Here is a 14,134-nt window from a genome sequence, read left to right as displayed (position 1 = left end):
GCCCCGTTGGGCTGCAATAAACTCGGACTTAGCCCCCAGCAGGATCCGCTCTTCATTTACCACCGCGAGGCTTGCTAGCGCTGCCCGGAACCCACAAAGGCACTCTCCAAACCCCAGCTGGGAGCGGCGGAGGGTGCCTCCATCGCCCGCCCTCGCCCCACAAGAGCTAGCCGGGGCTGAGAGAAAAGGGAACCGGGGCGGGAGCGCGGCAAATCACAATAATTTGAATCAAATCAAACTGATTTTGAATTTTTAAGCAAGGAATTTTCATCTACTATTTAGTTTTTCCACGTAACTCACCTTGTTGAAAGCATGGGGACTCTTGTTGCTTCTCTTTCGACCGCCACTTTGCTCTCGGGGGTTACTCGCCGCTGTCCCCCGTCCCTCCCCGGCCCCCCGGGACCCTCCGGCTAGCTGTCCCCTCCGGGGCCGGGGTTTTCCACGGTCCCGCTGCCCTGGGCTTACCAGGCAGCGTCTGGGTTAGCACGGTTCGAGCTGCGGCGTTGCCTCAGTCGCCGCTAGGATTCGAGATAAAGAGACCAAGAGAGACCAATGGTATGCTTGTCCAGAGAGATTGTATTGCCTGAAGCGTTGCAGTGACCAAAGGCCCTGGGCTATTGCCCAGATACAGTTTTATACAGCAAAATTAAGAGATAAGGATTAAACAATAGAGACAGTGTTCAGCTAAGGCACATCAGAACCACCCCAGGGGCCAGGTCCAATGGGAACTGCTCAGGGGTGGGGAGAAGGGGGTTTACAGAGGAATGCTGAAGCGGGACTTTCCCGAAACAGTGGAGCATACATAAATGTATCTTTTACCTCAGTTTACCATTCCCAAGGCCTTTCTAATACAATGGGGCATACATGAATGTATCCTTTTCCTCAGTTTACCATTCCCAAGGCCTTTCTAAAACCTTCCTCCACGCTACCATGCCAGCATGATAACAACAGTCTCTGTTTACTGTCTCTGAATATACAGTCTCTGTATATTTCATATTTCATAGGAGTAATCTTTTATGACACTTATTTGATTAATGGACTCTGATCAGGAATCTACACCATGCATGATCACTCAGGATCAAAGCCCAGTATTTGTCTGCCCATGTAATCAACTATTCTTCTTACAATATATAAGAAATATTAATGGATACAGGCATATACTGGTGAAGTAAATGAGAGATTTTCCATGGCACAATAGGCTTGGGTGCTAAATCACATGATCTTGCCTAGGCACTGGACGATTTGAAATCCTAAAATAAAATTAAATCCTGAACCAAAATTGAAATCCCAGAAACTGATCAGTCATGTTCCACCTGCATATAAAGTCATAGCTCAACACAGCCATTCAACTTACACGCAGATGTTGCAACATTTCTGAGAGACAGAGGTCATGATTTATGTTTGGAATGAGATTTGAGCTACTCCAGTCAAGGCTTCAGATTTGGGCCTTGCAAGGCCTTCCAGCCTCTGATGCAGTTAGAAATTAAGAGTTTGTGGCGCAGTTAGAAATTATGTTACGGTAACTACAAAGTAATCAGCTATCTGAGTGCAAATTAGAGTAGAGCTGCAGTGTGAAAGGTCTGACCACCTTAAGACAAAGATAATCAATGTTAGCTTGCCAATTAGAGTGCCTTTCAAACTGTAAACTATGTAGAAGTGTATAAAACTGCCATCTTCTCTCAAATAAATGGAGAACGTTGCATTAATCATATTGGTTGGATGTGCATTCTGTCCTGTCCAGCTGTCCCACGTTATGAGGTCCCTGGCTTTTCACAGATTTATTTTTCAGCTAGTATCACAAGATTTTGATTCTTCTTTTATTTTGGGTGAATAAATTATTTACCTTTTTCTAGATAAAAGAGGGTTTTTTAATAAAAAAGAGTACAAAGTTATTTTTTCTGCATACTGTCTTACAAGATTTAAACTCTGAATGTTCTTATTTAAAAATGTAGTTTCTAGATGCTCTTACCAATTGCATAAAGACAGAAAACAAATTAATTACTTTATAACAGAAGTAACTGCTGAATGTTCTATATCTTTTGCCACTTTTTAGAATTCAGCTAACAATTAATGCAGTTAATTGGTAACCTTGTCATCTAAGAACAAACTTTATTAGAACTTTTTCATGTTATAAGTAGTCCTCTCCCTTCCAAAATTAATTTGAATTATGTGAAACCTTATTTGCATAGACTTTCCAAAAAAGAAGAGTAGTTTCCAAGTGGATGGAAAAAAATAACTATCATCCAGGAAACTGGAATCTAGGAAAGTTGCCAGGAATGTATGTAAGCCACCAAATAACTAATAAAAAACTTCCCAGAGAATATTGCATCATGGGTAATAGCCATTTTCCTAACAATACAAAATTCTTAACAGCAAATTCAGTAAGTGATAATGAATATACCAATGGTCCAGAGAAGAAGATGAAAAAAAAATTTTTTAGGATAATAGTTGGAAAAGCAGTAAACTTGAAAACTGTTTTGGAATCTGGCCTTAAAACAGGAGACAGTGTTTAGAATAGGCCTAGTAACTGAGGACCATTATTTTACTTTTGATTATTATAAACCTGTTATCACAGTAATTTCGTAATCTTTCCATTAGTGTTTTAACTTAATTTGTGACACCATTTATTAACAGCATATAAAGACCAAGGGAGAAAATAAAATTATCTCATGTAAGAGTATTTTCTAAGTAACCATGGGGTAGTTATCTTTCAAAAAATGCTTTTGAACTAAGAAAAGCAAATTGCACAGAGATTTAGTTAACTACTTCATGCAGCACATATAAATACCTGTGGGATTCCTTAAAATCAGAGGGTTTTGGGCACATTGCAAAAGGCAGGCCTCAGAGACAGCAGGATGATGATTAGAACTAAGCAGTAGCTGTAAGATTTGTCAGCAGAAAAATTATACAAGAAGTAGAAAGAAAGAACAAATAGAGCAATGGTCTGTGTATTAATGCTTGAGTAGAACTATTTCCTAAGTTGCAGAAAAGTATATCTGGTGAGATATTAAGAAAGTCTAAGCTTAATAATGGAGCTCTGTGCATTGTATCTTGAGGCTTACAAGCAAGTGTTATATTCTAACTAAGCAAGCATTGTTTTAACTAAAGGTACGTGTGCTTATAGTGATTGGATAGAACTACTGTTAGCATTCTGGAACACACATAATCACAGGATATGATTATATGCAGGTGCTTTTATTAAGAGCTCTGGGAGTCAGGGGTAAAAACCCATATCTGACTCCAACATGGCTTTTGAGCTGAACATATTTTATATTCTATCGTTATATAAGTTACATATTAAACTTATATTGTTATATTGTATACATTGACATGAGTTTCTCGTGATCTTTCTTAGGTCCCTGACCACAGTTTCTCATGAATATTCTTATAATTAAACAGCAATTATATTTAATTACTAAACAATCATCACATCTAACAATTATATCATTTATCATGTACTAGCTACACAGGTGCAGTTCTAGCAAGTACAAGTTCTTCATGTGCTTAGGGTATTTATTTTTCCAGGGCCTACTAAGCTTACTTTCCTGTTAACCCTAAATCCCCATGATTTTAAAACCCTTTTACTATCATTTTCTCCTCTTTGAAAGTATTTTCACTTCACTATACGTGCAAATATTTTCACTTGATTCAGTCTTTAGTTTCTAAGTTTATACATGACATTCTTCAAATCCAGGATTGATTGTCATGGACTGGAGGATCAGAGGATGATGGGTGTGGATGCTGTGCCAGTACCTTGATTATTTTCCGGTTCCAGGATGTCCTCTTCTGTATCTCTCCTTTTAGGACACTGTAGACTAACCAAATTACTAAAACACAATTAGTAGGATTATTACACTCTCAATGATAGACTTAATCCATGAACTCACATTCTACCCTAACCCATTAAAGACTTTGTCTAACCAGCTCATAGTCAAATCTTTCTGTTCTTCTTGTACTTCATGCTCTATTTGTTTTAACTTATTGATGTCATATTCTACGTCTGCAGTTACATTTGGGATGTGGATGCAGCAATGATCAATCTGTCCCTTTAAAAATCCACACACTTCATGCTCTTTCAGAAGTAACAAATCTAAAGCAAATCGATTTTGTAAGGTCATTTTTGTGGTGGCTTGTAATTGTACGTTTAGTTCTTTAAATCCTTCCCTAGTGACCCTAGCCTGTCTATCTACTTGACCTGAAAGTTTGTACAACATTTCTTTATTCTGATAAGTTTGCTATAGGACCAAGCAAAGACTCTAAGGCCCACATAAATTTCACTCCACTAGAGGGTTCTTGCCAAGTTGCATCTTGATTTTCACTATCTGGAACTTCTCGTCTTGTTCTTATCTGCAGAAGTTCATCTTTTCCCTTAAATGGGGACTTTCCCAAATTGGACAAAAAGTAGGGAGGCCTAAAGTAATTTCTTTTACTTTCCCGTCTACAGGTAGATGGGTTGTCCAGGTACCATCACTTGTTGCCCATACAAATTGTCCTGGACTTCAGAGTGTACTCTTGGTACATCCTATAAGTATTTTATTATTCACTTTACCCTGTTTGTGTTTGATACCTCTGCAGGCACAACCAATTTGTAAGGCTACTGCCAGTCATGGAATTTGTTTTATTTCTATCATCAGAAGTGCAATTATATGTTTTATTACATGTCCACCAACTTACTTTGTCTGCCTTTGTTCTACTACTAGTGGCAGTGTTCACTACTGTTGGATCTGTTTCATTTTCTGAACCTTCCCATGTAATGAACGAAGGAGTGGTAGCCATGTACTGGAATTTTTGAAGTATACTCAGAGACCATGCAGTGTCCCAAGGCTCTATTTAACCTTTGTGGTCTTTTGCCTCGCACTTCCACACTAGAGTAGTTTCTGTAACATTTTATGTAACCTTTTTATAATGTGGTAAGAAGCATTGCCATTGATTTGGGATGCCCCCTGCCCATTCTATTTGATATCCTATTGTGCCATTATTTTGAAGACAGTCTCGTTGACTCAAAGGATGTAACCATTGTTCTATTACTTTCCAGGTTACCTTGATTACCTGTCTTGATTCGATTCTGGTACCTGTTTGCATGTAATTGTTTTGTTCTTTTGTATTTCAGATAGTAATGTCATTATGATTCCCCAATTTATTGGGTCTCCCTCTGCCTTAGGTATTGGCAGACAAGCAGTTATTCTGCTAGTGTTCTGCATTTTGGCAAAATTTTTAACGAATCCAATCATTACATTCTCAGCCCAAATTGCACTGGAAACCTTTATCACCTGTGTTTCTGCCTGCACCCCTCTCTTCATTCTAGAATGAAGAGTGGTTAATTGATCTTTTTGCATTCCACATCCCAAAGACCATGAAATAAGCATTGGTACAATTACTGGTAACATTCCTGAAACAATTAAACACATCTTATCTGCAGCTTTGTTGGTCCCACAGTTTACACAGTCCGCAGTTCGGGATGGGTTTTCTTCACTCGAGTGTAGTGTATGCAGGAGTCCACTCCAGCTACCTTGACTGCTGTAAAGGTGATCAGTAGTACCTGATGGGGTCCAGTCCACTTTTCTTTCAATGGTTCTTCATTCCAATTCTTAATGTACACCTCGTCTTCTGGATTTATGTAATGAACTGGATTCTCGAGAGTCAGTGGCCTATTCTACATGAGGATGCTCTGAAGTCATGCTAAAGTTTTCCCGAGAGACAGAACATGGTTATATACTTCCTGTTTTCCCGTGACATGTATATTTGGATTGGGTCCAGGAGATTCATATGGTTTCCCATACAATATCTCATAAGGACTGACTGACATCCCACTCCTAGGCTTTATCCAGATTCTCAGTAATGCTATTGGTAAAGCCTGTGGCCACTGCAGTTTGCCTTCTTAACATATTTTACTGATCTGCCTTTTTAGTGTCTGATTCATCCTCTCCACCTGTCCACTTGACTGGGGTCTCCATGGTGTGTGGAAGTCCCAAGTTATTCCTAGTAACCTACTTACATCTTTTAACCACTGTGGCTATGAAGTGGGGTCCCCTATCTGATGCTATCTCTAGAGGCACCCTGAATCTGGGAATGATTTCTTGTAGTAACCACTTAACTGTTTCTTTTGCTTGGTTCGTGCGACAGGGAAGGGCTTCTGGCCATCCAGAAAATGTATCAACCCCTACTAACAAATATTTGTATCCTCTAGTTCTTGGTAGTTCTACAAAATCTACCTGCCAATAATCTCCTGGTTCTATCCCTACCCAAATCCTTCCTAGTTGTGCCTGTCTTTTAGCCACTGGGTTATTTTTCAAGCAAATCTCACACTTCGACATTACTGATTTTGCCATTGTTAACATTCGTACTGAGACCAAATAACGTTTTAGAAACTTTACCAACGCCTCTGCACCCCAATGACATTTGTTATGTTTAATTTGTAGAACCTTTCTCATTACCAAGGGGGGTACCACTATCTGTCCGTGTGCAGTTACCTACCACCCTTCTGGATTCTTCCGTGCATTCAGCGAATGTCCCAGTTTCTCATTTTCTGCTGAATATTTCAGCTGTGAAGGTAAATTGAATTGAGATACATTAAGTTTTAAAGGGACCAATGCCATTGCTGTTTGCACCTTTCGAGCAGCCTGTTGAGCTGTCCAATCTGCCTTTTGATTTCCCTCATAAATTTTGGAGTTTCCTGATTGGTGTGCCTTACAGTGCATAATTGCTACTTGTTCAGGTTTTTGTACTGCTCTTATCAGCTGCAGAACTACATTTTGATGTTTAATGTGCATCCCTTGAGATGAAAGCGGGCCCTGTTCTTTCCATAGAGCCCCATGCACATGCACTACTTCAAATGCATATTTTGAATCAGTCCATATGTTCACCTTTTTCCCTTCACTTAATTCTATTGCTCTGGTTAAAACAACCAGTTCTGCCTTCTGGGCAGATGTATTTGGTGGCAATGCTTTTGCCTCTATCACTGTACTGATTGTTGTTACCGCATATCCAGCGTGTCTGATTCCGTTCTCCATGAAAGTGCTTCCGTCTGTGAACAACTCCCAGTCTGGCTGTTCTAGGGGGACATCTTTCAGATCTGCTCAAGCTGCACAGGTGTGTTCTATTACTTCCACGCAATCGTGTTCCAATGGGCTTTCTTCAGATGTTGTACCTAGGAACAAGGCTGGGTTCAAAAGGTTAGTTGTTTTTAATGTTACATCATCCTGCTCCATTAAGATTACCTGGAATTTAATCATTCAACTCAGGGAGAGCCAATGGCCCCCCTTCTGTTCCAACACAGTAGTTACCATATGTGGTACATAGACATCTATGTGCCTTCCCATGGTGAGCTTCCTGGCTTCTTGTATCAGGATCACAGTGGCTGCGACTGCCCGCAGACATGAATGCCATCCAGCACTGACGTTGTCAAGTTGTTTGGAAAAGTAGCCCACTGGCCTTTTCCAGCTTCCCAAACGTTGGGTTAAGACTCCCAATGCCAGACACATCCTTTCATGTACAAACAGCTGAAAATCTTTGGACAAATCAGGTAACTCCAATGCAAGAGCAGTTGTCAAGGCCTCCTTTAGTTTGAGGAAAGTCTCCCTCTGTGGTTTGCCCCAGGTAAATGATCCACAGGTGGCACCACCCTGTCATCCCAAGGAAGACTCGCAGCTTATGTCGATTCTGGGGCTCTGGAATGGCACAAATAGCTTGAATATGGTTAGTACCCAATTTTCGCTGCCCTTGTGAGATTTCACATCCCAGGTAAATCACAGTAGGTCAATTCGTGCTTTTTCTTTAAATACCTTATATCCTCCCATTCCCAGTGAATTTAAAATCTCAATTGTTACCTTTATGCAGGTTGTTTTCTCCTCTGTGGCTATCAGTATATCATCAACATACTGTAGCAGCAGGTATTGTTCTCTTGGTACTTGCCCTCTTGCCGTCCAGGTGTCCAGCTCCTTTGCCAGTTGGTTTCTGAATAGGGTTGGACTGTTCTTGAAACCAGGTGAGCTGGGCCTTTCTTCCATTTCCTGGATTTTCCCACTCAAAGGCAAACAAGTTCCTACTTTCTTTGTCAAGGGGTATGCAGAAAAAGGCATCTTTTAGATCAATTACTGTAAACCATTTATATGTCTCTTTCATGGATGTTAACAATGTGTAAGGATTGGCAACCACTGAATAAATGTCCTTAGTTATTTCATTTTTTGCTCTCAAATCCTGCAATAGTCTATACTCACCACTGAGTTTCCTCACTAGAAATATAGGTGTATTCACATTCTTCTAAAATTTTGTATTTCAAGAATTTATATTAAAAGCTCCACATTCTCAAAGGTTATCACCGCATCAAGTTTTGCCAATAAATCTCTACCTAAAAGGGGAATTGGACACTCAGGCACATACAGGAATTAATGCGTCAGGACCTTATTTCCAAAACACAGATCTAGGGGTTGTAGGAATGGCCAATTTTCCACTTTCCCTGTGGCCCTGACTACTGTTGTTTGTTTGTCCCCAATTTGTCTTTGCAAATCATTCAGTACAGAATACATGGCACCCGTATCCACCAGGAATTTTACTACTCTTTCACCTAGCTGTATGGTCACAAAAGGTTCCTTGGTATTTCCCATATTTAGTCAATTACTGCATTTCCCCAGCACCATTAATTTTGCAGTATCTTGATCCTGGCTTGGCTGGTTGCCTTGGTAAAACTGGTTTGGACACTCATTCTCCCAGTGACCTTGCATGCAAAAAGCACACTGGTTAAATCCTAATTTTGGCACAGCAGTTCTCCCATGTCCCCTGCCAAATCCACCTCCCCTCCCCAGTCCACAGCCACCCCTGCCCCTCCCTCTGATGCCTGGGTTTCCTTTCCCTTGTATTACTACCAAGAGGTTTTGTTGTTGCCTTTTACTTATTTCCTTTTCCCTGTTATTGTATACTTTCCAAGCTACTTCAAGCAATTTGTCCAGATTTCTTAATTCTTCCCCTTCTAGTTTTTGCAGTTTTCTCCTAATGTCATCCTGTGACTGCCCCAGGAAAATGAGAGCGATCTGAACCTTTGCTTGTGGTGCATCTATTTGGAGATCTGTGTATTTTCTCACTGCTTCCTTAAGCCTTTCCAAAAACACAGTAGGGGATTCTTTCTTCTCCTGCCTTATCTCATATAATTTAGACCAATTTATAGTCTTAGGTACAGCATGCTGAACACCTATCTGCACCCACTCCTGATATTTCTTCAGTCTCTGCACATGCCCAGATACATTAGGATCCCACCCTGGATCCTTGGTTGGAAAATTATCATCTAGTGTTCCCATTACAAGCCTGTTTATGATATCCTGCCTTGCCTTTTCCTTGGCTGCTTTAAGTACCATTTCTTTCTCTGTAGAATCCATTAGGGTGTCTAATATTACTTGTATATCATCCCAATCTGCATTCTGAGTTTTCATAATAATTTTTATCACTCTTGCCACTTCATCAGGATTTTCTCTATGAGTTCCAGCCGATTGTTTCCAAATTACTAAATCTGCAGGGGAAAAAGGTACTTTTACAAACACTGGCCCCTCTGCTCCTATTCCCTGTCATAAGGGGGCAATCACAGTCCTCTTCTGTCTACCCAGATCTTTTCTGGCCAAGACTGGGGTGGGCTTTGACTGATTCCAAGTCCTATGAGATACTGGTATCGCAGATTCACTTTCATCTCTACTCTCACTATCTCCTTCACTTTCATCCTCCCCCCTTCTATGCATCACAGTTAAATTTAGAGCATTTCTAGGGGAAGAGGGGTCAGGTAATGGTGAAAGAGGGATGATAGGTGATCGGGAGAGAGGGTTTGAGTGGGTGAAATAGGACTAGACAAAATAGGATTGGGTGAAGCAGGGGATGAAGTAGGGGTAGGGGCAGGCAGGATAGGATTAGGTTCTCTTGGTCTTGCGGGGGCTACCTGTAAATCAACATCTGTATCGTTCCTCAAACTCAGACTTTCTTTCAATGCAAAATATTCTAAACAATGTTTCTCCTTCATACAAACCTCACACTTATCACTTGTAGATGCCTTAACTACCATCAAACCTCATTCAACCTGCCATTCTGGCTTATCTTACAAGTAGAAAAACAAATCAATATATGGAACCTCATCCCATTTTCCTTCATGTTTACAAAACAACATTATTTGCAAAATAGTGTTATGTTGTAATGTTCCATTCAGTGGCCATTTTTCACCACCTTCCAAAACATATTCTGGCCACCATGTATTACAGTAATCAATTAACTTACCCCTATGTAAGTCTTGCCCAAAATTGCCTTGTTTCCAATGTGCTAATAAGCACCCCAAAGGAGAACGTGGTATGGGGGCATTGCTGACCAAGAGACCTTTAAGCTTCTCCATATTACAGCTACAAGACACCACAGAATGCCAAACCTGCAACACTTTCGCGAAGTCTAATGGACAACGCCTAGGCAATACCACAGGAATTCCTTTAACCCAACCGAGCGTAGCTTTCACTGCTCTTATTGGCAGGTTCCACACCAAATTAAAAGAACCTTACCTCTCTCCAGGGGACGTTGTGAGTGGCGGAGGGTCGCGGCACCGATGGGCTCCCCGAGAATCCCTCGGTGCCGGCTGGAGAGTGATTGTGTTGCAGGGTCCTCAGCAGAGCTCGCAGGGTCCCATCTGGGTCACGAAAATGTTAGCGTTCAGAAACACACATAATCAATGGAATATGATTATATGCAGGTGCTTTTATTAAGAGCTCTGGGAGTCGGGGGTACAGACCCAAATGTGACTCCGACATGGCTTTCGGGCTTAACATATTTTATATTCTATAATTATATAAGTTACATATTAATTATTAAAATTATATTGCTATATTGTATACATTGACATGAGTTTCTCATGATCTTTCTTAGGTCCCTGACCACAGTTTCTCATGATTATTCTTAAGATTAAACAGTAATTATATTTAATTACTAAACAATCGTCACATCTAACAATTATATCATTTATCATGTACTAGCTACACAGGTGCAGTTCTAGCAAGTACAAGTTCTTCATGTGCTTAGGGTGTTTATTTTTCCAGGGCCTACTAAGCTTATTTTCCTGTTAACCCTAAATCCCCATGATTTTAAAACCCTTTTACTATCACTACTGTCAATATGCTTTTGCTTTGTGTGACTGGTCAAAAAGCTTATAAAGTAAGTTGTAACATTAAGTTCTTGGTCTGTTGCCTGGATGTGAGCTGGCATCTTCCCATTGAAATAGCCATGTAATGAAACTGATGCTAAAAACTAAACAGCTGAAGATGCATACCACCGCAGTCCCGTCCCATTTGTGACTTGTATATAGCTCCCGGCCGGCGATAAATGGTGTTCCTCTGTGAGGACGACGGTTAGACTAGTGGAATAAAAAATAAGATTGTGGATTACTCGGTTGCTGGAGGCCCAGGTGTTAATAAATAGAATGGTTCATCCCCTTCGTCGTCAGTATCTTATATGCTTGTAAGCACCCAGTAGCAATTTTAGTGGTTCCTGGGCATCATGATGGGAGTTTTCTATCTAAAACAGAATGGGATGTCTTTTACTGGCTTGAGACAATTTTACAGGATAAAGGACATTCAGATATCTCAAAACATGAACTAAAAGACTTATTCATCTGGGTAAAGGCAAATACTTAAAATATAGACTTGAAGTCTGCTTTTACCTGTGATTTTTTGGGACCAGATAAACTGGAAAATTTACAATCTGTTCTCTCTTAAAAAAGAAGAGGCTTTGGTAAAACTAACGCCTGTCTCCAGAGCTTTAATGGAAAGTTTCAAACCAAATGATCTTAGCAAAGACTTTCTTGAGTACCAAAACAGGACACCTGGTTCTGAAACTTTAATTCTGACTGCTGCTGGGTCTTCGTCCTTCTCTGGGGGGGGTGTCGGGTTTTGTTCGGGGTTCCTTCCCTTCTCCTGGCATGTCCGGGGTTTCCCCAGGCAGTGTGAACAACACCCCGACCCCTGAGAAGGGGGAATCCGATCAGCTTCCAGCTTCAGTTGTGTGCTTTGTTTCTTCCGGAATTCCCTGCATCACTGATGCTACCACCGGGCGTCCTCCCATCCCTCCGCGAAATCATCCACCCCCAGGGCTCCCAGGAAAGCTTTCAGGATTTTTTTTGTGCTCTGAGAATCTGGGGGGTCCATGGTCATGTTCTGGGGAGGCTGGGATTCTAATGGGTCCGGGAGATGAGAGTTTGGGGAAGATTAGCAAAACAGTGGCTGCTGTTTCTGTGCCCTGCTTTTCTTCCAAGTAGGCTGCGGCCGGGTTTTGTTTGGAAGTGTTGCAGGCTGGGTTTGCTGAGTGGGGCTCTGGATCTGCTCTGCCTGGCCAGGGGGCTGTGGGAGTCACCCCTGCCACAGTTTCCCCTTCTCAAGAGGTTACTCCCTCATATTGGGCTTAGGCGGACAGATTGCTTTGCAGTTCAGAGACTTCTTTTCCTGTTACTTCTTCCCTCAAGCCCCTTCCGGGATTTTTGCCATTTGTAACCCCCCAGCCTCCGGTTGTAGCTGGAGGGGGGGCTTTGGATTTGGCTCTGCCTGCAGGGGAGCAGGCAGGAGGGCAGAAGGACGTGACACGTGACAGCCAGGGGTTGGACAGGGCAGGGATGTCTCTGCGCAGAGAGATGGATGGGGTGGAGGTGGGAGAGCTCAGGAAAGTTTCTGCGGAGATACAGACAGATCGTTTGGAAGCCTTGAAGCCTGTCTCATTCGCTGTTGGGGGGGAAAAAAGAATGTCAAAATTGCAGTTTGGAACTGAGAGTTTTCCAGCTGCATCCCCACTGGTGGGGATATGGTGTGGAACTTTTAACAGTTCATTGGAAAGTGTCACAAATACAAATTTGGGATCTGCAGCTCAAGAGCACCCCAATTTGTATTAATCTAAAAGGATCCAATTTAGTGAACTGAGACATGATTTAGAGGGCTCTGGCTTTCTTTCTGTACCTGATACAACGCATTCTGCAGCTGCTACCTCCAATAGGGGGGGCGATGTTGGGAAAGTGGAGCTCTCCTCCTCCCTCCTCCCTGGCAGGGCTCCCCGGGGAGGCCTGTTGCTACAGCAATGCTACCGCCAAGAACTTGGAGTTTCTTGGCAGGGTTCCTGGGACAGCTGATTGTTGTAACAATACTACCTGTTATTCTGGGTCAGACACAGGAGTGATGAGAGGGAAAAACAAAACAGGGTCTAAATCAGAGGTAAACCTTCCACTGCAACCACCTAATTGGACTAATATTAGTCAAAATTTATAAAAAAATTTGAATTCAAATAAACAACTCCTCACCTTATCGGTAAGGTATGGTCATAATGATGAAACTCTTTCTCACCATGTTATAAAAGAGCTCCGTCAGGCTTTGAAAGACAGTGGGTTCTCTTCGCCTTATTTTAACAATGTATTGAAAAGTATATTTAATTCTTATGACTTAGTCCCTGCTGATTGTCGAAATGCGGTTTCCCTGATCTTAACCAATTCACAATATCTCTTATGGGAATTACAATGGAAAAACCTTATTAATAAATTGGGTGAAAAATATGAAAACTCTCCTTATGAGAACATAGATATTGTCCAACTAGCAGGTGATCCACCTTTCCATAGACCAGAAAATCAGGCAGCAGAATTGCCTCGGCCTGTGCTCACAGATGCTGCTAGAAAAGCTTTGTTTTCAGTTGAGCCAGCTGGTACCCATGTAAATGCTTATACTGCTATCAGACAAGGTGAATCGGAATCCTTTGTCTCTTTCTTAGATAGATTGATCCAAGCAGTTGAAAAACACTGTCCAGATGAGCAAGCTCATTCCTGTATTATCCAAAACCTTGTTTTGTCAAGGCTAATGAAGAATGTAGAAAAATTATTTTAACTTTACCTGATCAGCCTCCAACTGTAACACAGATGCTAACAGCTTGCAGTAAGTTCACTTCTCCACAACATCTTGCTAATGTGCAAGTTAATGCTTTTGGAAAGCAAATTACAGAATCCCAAGAAAAGTTAGGAAAAACATTGGGAGATAATTTGGCTAAAGCTTTGGGAGAAAATTTGGGACAACAAATGGAAAAGCTCGAAAAGGTCCTGGAAACGCAAACAAAATTTTTTGAAAAATTTGTTGGTACTGTACAGTTGGACTCTGAT

At 41.4% G+C, this 14,134-nt stretch overlaps 1 long non-coding RNA gene across 3 annotated transcripts in view; it reads right to left on the bottom strand.

Moving 5' to 3' along the window:
• Positions 1-556: 556 nt before the first annotated feature.
• The window catches only part of LOC116183179 (uncharacterized), a 34,573-nt gene continuing 20,995 nt past the window's right edge, over positions 557-14,134 (bottom strand). For 2 of the 3 annotated variants that reach the window (XR_013340435.1, XR_013340436.1), the window contains exons 3-4: positions 11,282-11,365; positions 557-10,645 (exon numbers count right to left, since the gene is read on the bottom strand). This is a non-coding gene — a long non-coding RNA (uncharacterized LOC116183179). The remainder of the gene's footprint in view (positions 10,646-11,281; positions 11,366-14,134) is intronic. The other variant, XR_013340437.1, reaches the window with a different exon arrangement.

This window comes from Lonchura striata, chromosome 1, assembly GCF_046129695.1.
Source record: "Lonchura striata isolate bLonStr1 chromosome 1, bLonStr1.mat, whole genome shotgun sequence".
In the NCBI taxonomy this organism is placed as follows: Eukaryota; Metazoa; Chordata; class Aves; order Passeriformes; family Estrildidae; genus Lonchura; species Lonchura striata.
This window is presented reverse-complemented; position numbering and strand designations above follow the sequence as displayed.